Source organism: Piliocolobus tephrosceles, chromosome 20, assembly GCF_002776525.5.
Source record: "Piliocolobus tephrosceles isolate RC106 chromosome 20, ASM277652v3, whole genome shotgun sequence".
NCBI lineage: Eukaryota > Metazoa > Chordata > Mammalia > Primates > Cercopithecidae > Piliocolobus > Piliocolobus tephrosceles.
In genome coordinates this window covers 41466901-41480543 of record NC_045453.1, presented here as the reverse complement: position 1 = coordinate 41480543, position 13643 = coordinate 41466901, and the positions used below count along the sequence as shown (strand labels likewise).

The 13643-nt window shown below is 39.3% G+C and overlaps 1 protein-coding gene across 6 annotated transcripts in view; it reads right to left on the bottom strand.

Annotated features, from left to right (window-relative positions):
* The window catches only part of RALGAPA2 (Ral GTPase activating protein catalytic subunit alpha 2), a 323453-nt gene that overhangs the window by 265006 nt on the left and 44804 nt on the right, over positions 1-13643 (bottom strand). The window contains exon 1 of one of the 6 annotated variants that reach the window (XM_023217756.1): positions 3957-3974. The exons of the other annotated variants lie outside the window; for them this stretch is intronic. The gene's annotated coding sequence lies outside the window, so the exon portion shown is untranslated. Of the gene's footprint in view, positions 1-3956; positions 3975-13643 lie in introns of those variants that run through there. 6 annotated transcript variants of the gene reach the window in all.

Genomic DNA, 13643 nt, shown 5'->3' with positions numbered 1-13643 from the left:
ACCTCAGCCTCCCAAAGTGCTTGGATTACAGGCATGAGCCACCATGCCCAGCCCCATGCAGTATCTTTCTGTGCCTGGCTTATCTGACTTGGCAACAATGTCCTCCAGGTTCAACCATGTTGTCACAAATCACAGCATTTCCTTTTCTAAGGCTGAATAGTATTTCACTGTGTATTCACACCACAGTTTCTACATCCATTCATTCACTGATGGACACTTAGGTTGTTTCCATATCTCAACTACTGTGAATAATGCTGCAATAAACATGGGAGTGCAGATATCTCTTCTGCATACCGATTTCAATTCCTTGGGACATAAAGCCAGAAGTGGGATCACTGGGGCATATGGCAATTTTATTTCTAGTTTTTTTGAGGAACTTCCATACTATTCTCCACAATGGCTGCACTAATTTACACTCCCACCAACAGTATACCAGCGTTTTCTTGTCTCTACATCCTCGCCAACACTTGTTACCCGTCATCTTTTCGATAACAGTAATTCTAACAGGTGTGAGATGATATATCACTGTGATCTTAATTTGCATTTTCCTGATGATTAGTGACGTCAAACATTTTTTCATAAACTTGTTGGCCAAATATATGTATGTATTCTTTTGAGAAAGTCTATTCAAGTCACCTTATCTTTCAAGCCCATAATTCTGAAAGGTATCTCATATCTAATGTTACTACATGATAATTCTGACAAACACTCAAACACACCCACACACATTCCAAATCCCATTGAGTGAAAAATCCCTACACACCAGACAAGACTTCATTCTTGAAAAATAAAATAAATATAAATAAAATATGTAATCCTTCCAAGATTTCATGAATAGTGGGCAAGAGAGATGATAAAGAAGAGCGTATCATTTAGCAAAAAGAAAAAAGAAAAAAAAAAACAAACCCTGACAGACGTTTGCAGGAAACATTACAGAAGTAAGGGGGAAAGAGCTTCACCTCAGCAGGGGCTTCATGGAATGCTTCCTGGAAATGAGGACACTTGAGCTGAGACTCAGAAGATGAATTAAATTAGCCTAGTGGATAGGGACAGAAGGAAGACCATGGGAGAATGCTAGAAGGCCAAGACAGCTTGGTGCCTTACAGGAACCACAGCAGCAGGAGGGTCAGTTTGGCTGGTAGGCAGGGAGAAGGGGAGGAGATGGGCCTCGAGAGGCAGGCGAGCCTGGGGGCTTAATGTCCTCATGGGAGCAGTGTGGTCCCTAAATGGGTTCTAGCTGGAGGCAAACTGGAGGCAGCTGAGAGGGGAGGCAGACACAACCACTGAAGAGAGGCAATGGTAGCATTTCAGAGGAGAAATAAGAAGGCCTGGACCAAGGTCGACCAGGTAAAGAGAACATATAATAGCGACATGCAGAAGATAAAGTTGTCAGGATAAGTGGGTAGAGGGGCTGTAGTAAATGGAGGTCTCCATGGCTCCCAGTGGCTTAGTAGATGGCAACACTTTTATCCAAGAGATCAAATCCAGATCCAATCTTAGACCTGAGGCAAATAAGCTGTCCAGTTTGATTCTGGACATCCTGCCATTTTGAGGTGTCAATGGATGACCTTCCTGGAGATGTTCTTCTAGGCAAATGTGTAAATGGGTCTGGAGTACAGAGGCAGGATTTGGATGGTGACAGATATGAGCAGCGGCTGAAGCTATGTGTATATGAGAGCTCTCTTTTGAGAGAGTTTAAAATAAGACAAGATGAAGCTCTGGAGGTATCCGTGAGCTGAGGGAGTTCTGCTAAGAAGGTAAAATGAAGGTAAAGCAGAAGCCAGAGGCTAATGTGCTCGAATCCAAGGAGAAATCTTTGATATGCCAGCTTTTGTATGCTTATTATAAAGATTAGAAATATTTAAGAGTATTTATATGCACAACTAGTTCTAAAAAGTTAAACATATTAGAAAATGTGGGAAAATTAACGTCACATAACAAAATGACTTCAATATTAAATCAAGTGAGCTCAGTGTTAATCTCTTGCCTTGAGAACACACAATCTTTGTAAGCCAGACACCAAATGCCAGGCATAACAGATCCATTTATAAATTGTACAGAAGTAAACTGGCTGTTTCAGGGGGAAAAAATCAAAATAAGTCTTCCCCTTGCAATATGCTCTAACATTAATTTTAGATGAATAACACAAAAAAGGAGCTAAATATAAAAACTGGGTTGTTATGTCAAGTTACATGACATTAAAAGGTAATCAGAATAAGTAAAACAGCTCTCTACAGAATATCTTAATAAGAACCCACATGAGCACTGTCTTACCAACAGAATCTAAACTCAAACATCCCCATGAGCACATAGGATCAAGGACCCAAAGAGCTGGGTTACAACCTACAGGAAAAAATCACAGGCAAAGAGGTTAGAACAGGAAATGCAAAGACTGGAACTGACAATAAGAACGAGGGTCCCAGGAGTTAGGCTGCCAGGCCAAATGAGCAACTCTGGGCCACAAATAAACATAATCTGGAGATGGCCTGGGGATCACCAGACTCAAGAGATGAAGACAAGCCTGCACCTGCATCTAAGTTAGATCCTCTGGTTCTTTAACTCAAACTTTCTCTTAAAAGAAAAATTTACTATAGACCCCAATTTCGTATCTTTGATAAAAAAAAAATTAATGATAATGGCAAGGTGAGTTTTCCGGCAAACATGCTGCAATGGAGGAGTTAGGAGTACAAATGGTCTACTGAGGACTAACACCTGTGAAAGAGAAAAGATGGCAGCAAGATTGGACAGGGGAGCCTCAGACCATGAGGCAGAGCTGACAAATCTCTGCCAACCTAGTGGAAGCTCCAGAGCAAAGATGAGAGGAGCCCAGTGTGACCAGAAATGGCAAGGCCCTTGTACTACTGCCTCTGGCAGTTACTGGCCTGGGGCCATGATGCAAAGAGTATGACCAAGAATGGAAAGTTGAAGGTGTGAAGAGCTGGAAGCCATCAGCTAACGCCACCCTTGTAGCTGGGCAGCACATTCTTTCTTGAAGGGGAATATGTACAGCCCATCTCTATGTGTGCCACAATAATCTTCAAACTATTAATTAGAATATTCTCATCACATTGGAAAGCTGAAGTTCTAAGAGATGGGCCCCCTACTTGAAAGACATGGCCTCTCTACTGGCAGTTTCTCAACAGCTGGCTCCTACCTCACATTGATGGAAGCCTGGTCCCACTGAGCTCTCCCCATCCTTTCTGTGCTTCCTTCCATGCATTCACTCTGCCTGGGCAAATGGCAAAGCAGTGGACTTGGTGTCCTATGATCTCACGCATTCTCCTTTAAGGGACCTGGCAGCCCAGCTACATCCCAGGATCATATTCTGATCCCATCTTGCCACTTAATTTAAACATTTCATATAGGAAATGCTGAGAAAAGTAAAGATTCAGAATAGATCTTAGATTAGATGAATGCTTGACATACCCACTGTTCTTCAGATCTTTAATTTAGTCAGGAAACTAATTTGGCAGTGAAAATCATGCTTTTTAGTTTTCCAAAATACATACTGGTCTTCTTGATTTTGTTTTCTTTTGTTAGTACGCAACAAAGAAAAACACAGAATGAAGCAAGACGATGTGTATCCACATGCCTGGATACTGTCAGTCTGCCACAAAAGTAATTTCCAACTTATTCTGAGGTCAGGCTTATCATTATCACCACTTCTGGGTAAGTTTTCAGATTCACAAAATGGATGGACTTTAAAAACACTCAAAAAGGTTTGGATATGAAATGCATGCTCAATATCTGAGTTACTAAGAATACTCCCAAATTTATAAAATCTTATACAACAATTCAAAGGCTAAAACATTACGCACAGTGATGCTTCTTCTCGTACCCAAATATTGCAAGAGCCACTGTTTAAAGTCTATGAGGTCAATAAAAATAAAGCCCAGCACAACTATCTATGTCCAAATGCTAAGCCTGTCCCTCAGAAAGCCCTAGATGAAGCCTACCTTTACTGGGGCAAATACAATCTGGCATTTCTTCTACTGCAGCCAATATTCTAAGCTATACTGCTGTGAATGCCACATAAGCTATTGACATCTTGTTTGTAGTTTCACTGGAGAGAAAAATAAAAAAAAAAAAATCAAGAAAGCCACACAGTGTGAATAAATATTACTTTTCTGAAAAACACATGGCTCTATTTAATGCTCAGTGCTCAGCTGCATCTATATGGTAATCCATTATAGTACACTCGAAATCGAAATTAGGTATTACTACTGATCAACACATCAGGGAATCTGTCATTCTTTTAACTGATTATCCATAGTTCTTTTTTCTTCAGAACCTACTGCATGACCAGGAATAATGTGAAATGTAAGCTGGAGTCTACATAAGATGCTATAGTCTGCTTTATAACTGCTGGTCTTTTGATTTGTGTAGGAAATATTTTTTAATTATTATCAGATGACTGCAATATGCCCCAGTGGATTCACACTTGATTTCAATTCCACGTAGAAAGCTAGGACAGTGAAGAATGAAGAAAATACTACACGCTAACTCATGGGAAGGTAATCAACTACAACAATGACCAACTCACATGTTACATCTGAAAGCAGAGTGAGGGGAGCAACCCTTCTCCAAATTAGCTACAAGACAGAAGAGCTCTGGGTAAAGAAAATGCTGACCAAGGAGAAAACAGAAGATTTGGTTTAAAAGAAAAGAGGTCTTAGTTACTTGATATTTTGAATAACAAATATGCAGAAAACTTATGATGAGAACTGGACAGTTCAGTTTAAAGAAAACATTCGTGAATGCCTGTGTTACAAGTATAGTCTGATTTCAGAAGGACCCATGTGCATAGGAGCCCAGCTGCATAGATGCTTCCAGGGAGACCTATAGGGATGGGAACTTAATCATTTGCTGTCTTAGGCCTGGCCACTTGTCTCTTACCACAGTGTTCAACTCTTACATGAAGACAGAATATTTGCCTTGAACACTTTCTCATTAACATTATAACAAAATGTTATTTGAGGACCTGCTATATGTTTAAAGTTAAAAGAAAGTTATTCTAGAACTGAAAGTCTATCAGCCACATACCTCCCTTCTTCAATTCATATTCCAGAAAATATACAGATTAATCAAAATAATCCAAAAACAAGGGCGTGGGGTTATAAACACTGTGACAGTGAGCTATATTTACATAATTGGAGTTAATATGACTATAAAAAAGAGTATATTCCTAAAACAACTAACATAAGACAATATCCTAAAAATAATAAAATAATCTGAATGGCAACAGCAGCAGCAAGAGGATGAACAAGTTCTATACCTTGAAAGATGATGACACTGGGGACCATGCTCAGAATGAAGAAAACAGCACACAGAAAGTTGGAGGAAGGAAAAAACAGAACAAGACAAGAATCAGAGCAGCAGCAAAAGGAAAGCTGTTGTTCCTGGACCAGCAGAGCATGCCCTACAGTACAACTACACTTTCTGGTATTTCAGGAGAACCACTAGCCATCCCACCAGCGCACAGAGCTACAAACAGAATTTCAAACAAATGGGCTGCGTGTGGTGGCTCATGCCTGTAATGCCAGCACTTTGGGAGGCTGAGGTGGGCAGATCACTTTGAGGCCAGGAGTTTGAGACCAGCTTGGCCAATATGGTGAAACCCAGTCTCTATTAAAACTACAAAAATTACCCAGGGACCGTGGTGGCGCACATGTGTTAATTCTAGCTACTCTCACTTGAGCCTGGGAGGTGGAGGCTGCAGTAAGCACATATTGTGCTACCACACTCCAGCATGGGCAACAGAGTGAGACTCTGTCTTGAAAAAAAAAAAAAAGACTATCAAACAGATTGAAAGCTTTGTCTCTGTGAGTTCTTAGTGATTTAATGGAGCCCAGATAGTTCATTCATGCTTGTATTTATATCATGATGTTTATTTACCTTCCTGGTAAGCTATTCAAAATTCTGGTTTCCTTAGTTGACTGACCTGAGTCAGATTTATTCATTCTTAGGTTTCTACCTAGACATCCCTAGTTGACGTGTAGGTATCAACAAATATGAGAATTGCAGAGTTGATCGGAAAAGCATAATATAAAAGTACAGGAGTGTTTTTTTTAAATTTAAGTAGATAACTTATGCAGTCCTTATTAAGTTCAAAGTGTCATGGAGAATACAAAAGCTTATATAGTACACGGCATCTATCCTCATGAAGTTTGACAGTAAAGTGAAAAGTAAAGTTTGAAAGTTTTGTATTTAAGAACCTCCCACTAGGGTTTTGGCTGTGTTCCTGATCATGCATAAAATATCTTTTTCCTGTGTTCTGAAGGAAAATGAAATCTCTATTAATTGCTTTTGTGCGTACTGACAGTACAGAGAGCCTAGACTATGTATCATCTCCCTCCCAGGTGACTTGTTTACCCCAAGAATCTGTCTACAACTAACACCACTCTTGCTGAACAAAGGTTATTTATGTACCTCCTATGTGCTGTACAGTTGATCTCTAGGCAGAATCAAATGCAGGGTTTGTCATTGTCTTGAAATTATTGAGGTATTAGCCCTGTTTAAATGTGTAAAAAAGAAAAGAATACTCTAATAGGTAACATTACAATAAACTACTAAAGAGGGAAAAATAATATAAAATTAATAATAATCTGGGTATAAACTGCTTAAAATAGTTGAGAAGAAATACAAAAGACATATGGAATTAAAGTAAAATTATGGGGCTATCATAGAATCTTGCTTTATTTATTTATTTTTTTGAGACAGAGCCTCCCTCTGTCACTCAGGCTGGAAAGCAATGGTGCAATCTCGGCTCACTGCAACCTCCACCACCCAGGCTCAAACGATTCTTGTGTCTCGGCCTCCTGAGTAGCTGGGATTACAGGTTTGTGCCACCACACCTGGCTAATTTTTGTATTTTTTAGTAGAGACGGGATTTCTCCATGTTCATTAGGCTGGTCTTGAACTCTTGGCCTGAAATAATCTGCCCACCTTGGCCTCCCAAAGTGCTGGGATTATAGGTGTGAACCACTGTGCCTGGCAGAAATACTGCTTTATTCTTTTTTTTTGAGATGGAGTCTCACTCTATCGCCCAGGCTGGAGTGCAGTGGCACGATCTCGGCTCACTGCAAACTATGCCTCCCGGGTTCATGCCATTGTCCTGCCTCAGCCTCCTGAGTAGCTGGGACTACAGGCACCCGCCACCACATCTGGCTAATTTTTTGTATTTTTGGTAGAGAAGAGGTTTCACCGTGTTAGCCAGGATGGTCTCGATCTCCTGACCTCATGATCCGCCCGCCTCAGCCTCCCAAAGTGCTGGGATTACAGGAGTGAGCCACCGTGCCCGGTCTGCTTTATTCTTGATATTAGAAGAAAAACAATGCAAACGGTATTGTTAAAGATAGTTATTGGAATGAAAACAGAAAGTGTACCTTCCAAATTACAAAGCATATTCCATAAAGCCAAAATCAGTGACCTCTCCCCCAAAAACAAAGTTAGAAGAAAAGCTAAAACCAAGTGCAATGGGCATCAGAAAACACAGATGTGTACTGGTTATCACACACAAAAAAGTATTAAGTATAAGCAGGTTAAATTCCCCTAGCAAAGACCAAGTCCATCAGACCCAACTTTCAAACACAGAAAGACTGACAATAAAATACAGAAAAAGAGGCTCACGTACACACACACACACACACACACACACACACAAAGCAATATTAGTATCAAGTGAAAAAGTATTAACAGGACAAAGGGAATTATTTCAAATAGGTTAAATATGTAATTTACAATATACGTATAATACTTATGAATCTTTATGCAACAAATAACACAGCATGGAAATAAAACAATGGAGGCATACTCCATTAAAACAACTTTCAGAAACTAAAGGGGAAAAACACTTTTTAAATGGGAGATATTAACACACACTATCTTTGAGAAATAAAATAGGCAATACAGTATAATACAGAAGACTTGAATATAGTTATAGCAAGACTGGTTTAACAGCTATATATCAAATACTGAACTTCACAGAATCCAACATTTATGAAACATTTACGAAGTTATTTTTCTAAGCCATGTAAAGAAATCCCTCAAAGTAAGTTTTACACGGGTCACAAGCAAACTCAATACACTGGAAGTCCACCATCAAGAGTTTAAGCTTAAAACTTCTCAATTACTTGTAGATTTTAAACACTCAAGTTAAAAAAAAAAGTAATTCTCAATTATTTGTGAATTTTAACACTCAAGTTAAAAAAAACTGATTATAAACGAAAAATAATCAACATTGTGATTCACATATAACAAAAATTGGTCAAAGCTGAAATAAGAGACAAATCCATAGACCTGAATTTTCTGTAATACAAGAACTAAGTTTTAAACTCAAATAATTGAAAAAAAAAGTTTTGTTAAGGAAGAAATCAATAAAAATAAAAGCAAAAATGACTTATATAATGAAATTATCACCAAGTATTGTTAATCACTAAGATACAGACAGCTGAACTGGTAGTACTGCAGGTAATTAAATATCCTCTTAATCAAACATTTATTTAATTCATTAAAAAATATTCCTATTAAGTGCTCATTCTGTGCCAGGTACCATGTGAGGGATCAAAGATACATAAAAGACACCATTCCTGCTCTAAAAGCTAGAGCCCTAAGAGGGAAAAGGTGAGAAAATCAGGGATGTGAGTACATGCACAAGGAAATGAAGACAGACAAGGCGCACTTCCAAAAGGAGAATACCCTTGAACTGAATCTTGAAGGACAATAGGGGTGAGCCAGGCAACGAAGAGCATTCCAGGCAGACCAAATAGCAGCAAAAAATAAAAATCCTTCCTGCTTGTTTGGGGACCTGTAAGAGGCTGCCAGTGAGGGCACAAGACAGGTGATAGAGAAGGAGGCAGAGACCAGATGAAGAACATTCTGAAGGCTGTACTGGAGGGTGTGACTTTTGTTCTAAAGGCAATGAGAATCGAAATTACATCACACAGACAGCATCTGAGGTGAGTGAGGGAGAGTGACGGGGTAGAAGATCACAGATCAAAAGACTACTTAGCAGGACACTCCAATGATGGGGAAACTGAGGCTCTGAACAAAGTCTTAGGTAGTAGGCAGAAGACAGTATCAAAGAGCACCAGCACAAAATATACAGAGCCACAGAGTGAAGAAAAATACTATCAGTACTGAAAAAAATAAACAGACGGACTGATGTTTCTGGCAGTAGTCCTCCCTTATCCTAGGGGGATATGTTTCAAGACTCCCAAGGGATGCCTGAAACCACAGATAGTACCAAACTCTATATACATTATGCATAAATTTCTTCTTCACAATTTCATAGAAGATTCATTCTCACTGTAGATATCTTAGCAACCTCAGCATATAGTTTTTTTCTTCCTTATTAATTCAAGAACTTTCACCTTTTCACTTAATGGAAGCACTGTATAGCTTCTCCTTGGCATATCTGATTGCCAGCATCACTACTCTTGTGTTTTGGAGCCATTATTATTATTATTACTATTATTATTATTATTATTATTTTGAGACAGAGTCTCACTCTGTCACCCAGGCTGGAGCACAGTGGCGCGATCTCAGCTCACTGCAATCTCTGCCTCCCGAGTTCAAGTGATTCTCGAGCCTCAGCCTCCTGAGTAGCTGGGACTACAGAAGCGCACCACAACACAAAGATAATTTTTGTATTTTTAGTACAGACGAGGTTTCACCACGTTGGCCAGGCTGTCCTCAAACTCCTGGCCTCAAGTAATCCACCTGCCTCAGCCTCCCACAGTGCTGGGATTACAGGCATGAACCACCACGCCCGGCCTGGAGCCATTACTGAGTAAAATAAGAGTTACTTGAACACAAGCACTGTGATACCACAGCTTATCTGATAACCAGGAGCACTACTAAGTGACTGATGGATAGCTAGGATCTACAGCATGGATCCCCTGGACAAAAGAATGATTCATATCCCAGGCAGAATGGAGTAGGACGGTGAGAGATTTCACCACACAACTCAGAATGGCATGCAATTTAAACCTTATGAATGGTTTATTTCTTTAATTTTCCATTTAATGTTTCTGGACCCTGATTGACCACCAATAACCAAAACCTCAGAAGGTGACACTGCAGATAAGGGGGACTACCATATTAAGTACTAAAATGTGATATTCAAGATGTTTTTATTAGGTACAAAAAATGCAACCTTCAAAAACTGCAAAGGCAGGCACTTAATAGATTTCAAGGTTATTTTTTCACTTTGCTTAGGATCATGCAAAGGTCTAATCTCTTTTTAAAGAAAAAATCACACTGCACTGGACTCCTCATTTTTTTTAATGACAGAACGAACATTCAGTGACCTTCACAAATCCACAAATTAGTAGCATATAATTCTACCCATAATATGTGGGGTCTGCCTCAAATAAAGCACTCACTAAAACAGATTCCAAAGGAGTCTTCTTTTCACAAAAGTATCTTACACAGGAGATCTCAGTCACAACCAAATCTGCCATGCTATTCTTCGTTTCATGCAAGTTTCCATTTTCTGCCTGAAAACTACTACATTTTTCCGATCTCTTCAGTTTTGGTACTAGCATTAGTTGGCCATCTGTTTTATACCATTTTTTAGGGGAAAAAATCACTCCCAGACAGTTTCTACAAAAGTGATGAGTACAGAATAACAAAACCCCAGTGAGATGCCACTACTTGGTTCCCACCACCCCATAAATTCAGAGGATTTAAACTTCTGCCTCAGCACAATTAGAAGGCACTGTACACCTGCAGGTTGGCTTGGGACTGGCCAACCTGTCAAATTCATTCAGCAAGTGCCCAAGGCCTGCAGGCCGAGCTAGACCCTTCCAACTTGTACAGTGTCACAAAGCACACCAAACACTAGATGTCACTCTGTAACAGCCACCACACTACACATCCAAACAGAAAACAAGTAATAGATTTATGATACCAAGTTTTTGTACAACTCTCTCCTAAAGGTATATATTAATTTTTAAAAAACCAACTTACCCAAACTGCATTAACAGATTAATTTTAATTAAAGAGAAAAGAGCTCTCTACATGTCTCCTGCTATCCTAACAATAAATACACATGCTCAAGTTTCACTGTGAATTTCCCGTATCTTTAGCCCTAATGCAGTTTCTACCATCTGCCCTTAAAAGATTCTTGGAAGCATTTTTGCTAGTATTGCCTTCCACAGGATCTCCTCTTGAGAGTGTCAGTTACCAACACGTCAAGTGGCACACTATGTGAAAGAGGCCAGCATGCCAGGAGCTCAGGGCACCTGGACCGCAACAGATAACCACAAGAATGTAATTTCAGACTTCCATGAACATCTTATCTCCAGTGTCCCTTCCTCCAAGGTGACCTGAGTAATTTGGTATATCCCGTTGGATCAATCCCAAGTTTCTCACCTGTAAGTCTTGATGCAAAAGGGTGACTGCGGTCTTTAATACTAAATATGCATATTAAACTATCCATTGAAACTGACTCCTTTCAACTCAAACACTTGTCTAATTAAAATTACTAACATTCTGTAATAGGATAATCACCTTTTAACCAGGAACACTGCATGTAAAGAATCTCCAAAATGGACCACATGTTTATATTTTGTTCCCACCTTCCAGTTTGTAGAGATCATAGATATTTCACAATCAAAATCAGACACCAGAATAACCACATGCCATAGAGATAAAGGATCTCAGTCGTGTGTTTTATTATTTCTCCAGCATCCAGTACAGGTGATAGCACTGAGGAGCAATTACAGAGCTAATTCACTACCACAGGCAACATGTGAGACCAGTGAAAAAGGGTACCTTGGCCACCTGGCCCTCTACTGTGATCCCTGCAGAGCAGTCTCAAGGCAAGATCACACTATGCCATAACAATAATGCTATCATTTGGACTTGTTCCCAACCAAGGGTTCAACATCAATAAAAGCCACAAGTATGACTAGCATTACAAAGAAGGCCAGATGATCATACACCTCTATTATCATTTAAATACAGCCCTATGTCATAAATGTGACCCAATATCTTCATCATGATAACTAGAGACATTCATTCTCTTTGCCAACTGGAACTCAGGGAGACTTTGGGGATGGGAGATGGGAGTCTGTGTCAGCTCAGTTCTTTTAAAAATGCTCTCCACAAAATTTGAATTGATAGTGGCTTTTTCTCAATTGCAATCGATCACTTAGAATTATGACAGTGACCAAAGAGCTGCATTCAAAATTGGAATCATTCTTTTAAAGGAAAATAAAATCTACTAAAGCACCTAAATATTTGAAATCCTCAATAAGAACTTAAATTCCAAGAATTTTAGAAGAATCTGCTTTTCTTGTTCATTTTATTTGTTCTTGTCCTACTCAAAAACCATAAAGTGGTCCTCATGGGAAACAAAATAAAAAGCAGTAACAGCCTGAGAGGTTTGTAGAGGAAGTCCTTCACCTTGGCACGGGAGGAGGGAGCAGCACGGAATGATGGCTGCACACCGGACAGCCCAGAATAAGGAATAACAAAGCAGAGGAAAGCAGAAACTGTGGCAACTAGTTAATTGTAAAAATATGATTCTGCTGTCTTGCTATGTATTATTCGCTTGTAAGAAAAGCCATTAGCCATTGTATGAAGAAAGAAAAGGAATCATTACTTAATCCTATAGGACACCTAGCCTGAATGTATTGACTTGCCTAGAATTCAGCTCAGACATTTTCATTGAACCTCCACAGGAGCTTTTAATTTGTTTTCATTTTCAAAGAGTTATAAAAGATATGCAATTCCCACAAAAGAAGAAGAGGAGACAGGGGTTGGGGGAGGAAGAGAGGAGGAGAAGGAGAAGGAAAGGAAGAAGAAAGGAAATAAATCTCAGAATTGTTTGTAATCCTATTATATTCATAACTCTAGTTTTTCTTTAGGCAATTCACTATTAGTATCTAAAGCAAAATGTTACTATTAAGTGTGAAAAGTTATAAATGAATGCATTTGGATGGCAAATAAAATCAACATTCAAATTACTGGATTGCATATACAAAGCAATGCTACCGAGAGTGAAAATCAGCCATTTGTTTCATCTTAATGGCACTGTACTTGATATCGCTATATTACCATTATCAGGAAAATCATTAAAAATTCTTTTCCCCTACTCTAAGGGAAAAAATTAGAGGCTAAATCCACTATCTATATAAGCTCACCTGGAGCAATGAAGAACAAGAGACCCAGTATTGAATTCCATTAAAGTAAGACATAGATTCCACTACATCCCTGGATTCACCACTGGTCAAATTATGAACCCCAAACATAACTACACCCAGCAAGACTGTGCACACGTGAGTCCAGCTGTCCAATCCAGCATAACACTACACTACAGGGAAGGAAGGGAGTCAGTACATACAGGCGTGTAATAAATCGCAAGCAATCAAATTTCAATACTAAAGGAAAAACAAAAGCTAGCATCCACGGTATTATTTTTCTTTCTCTGTATATCCTATAAGAAGCCCACATGTCATCTGCACTTGCTGTGTGGTCCACATGCTGCAGTTCGCCTCTTCCATCAATGCTTCTCAAATAAGAATCTCCTACCAAAGGAGGGGTGACAAAAAGAGATGGGGCATCATCCTGGAGTGCACTGAAACTGTTTTCTTTATCTTGAAGGGGAAACAGATGGAGAAAGGATGAAGGTGTGG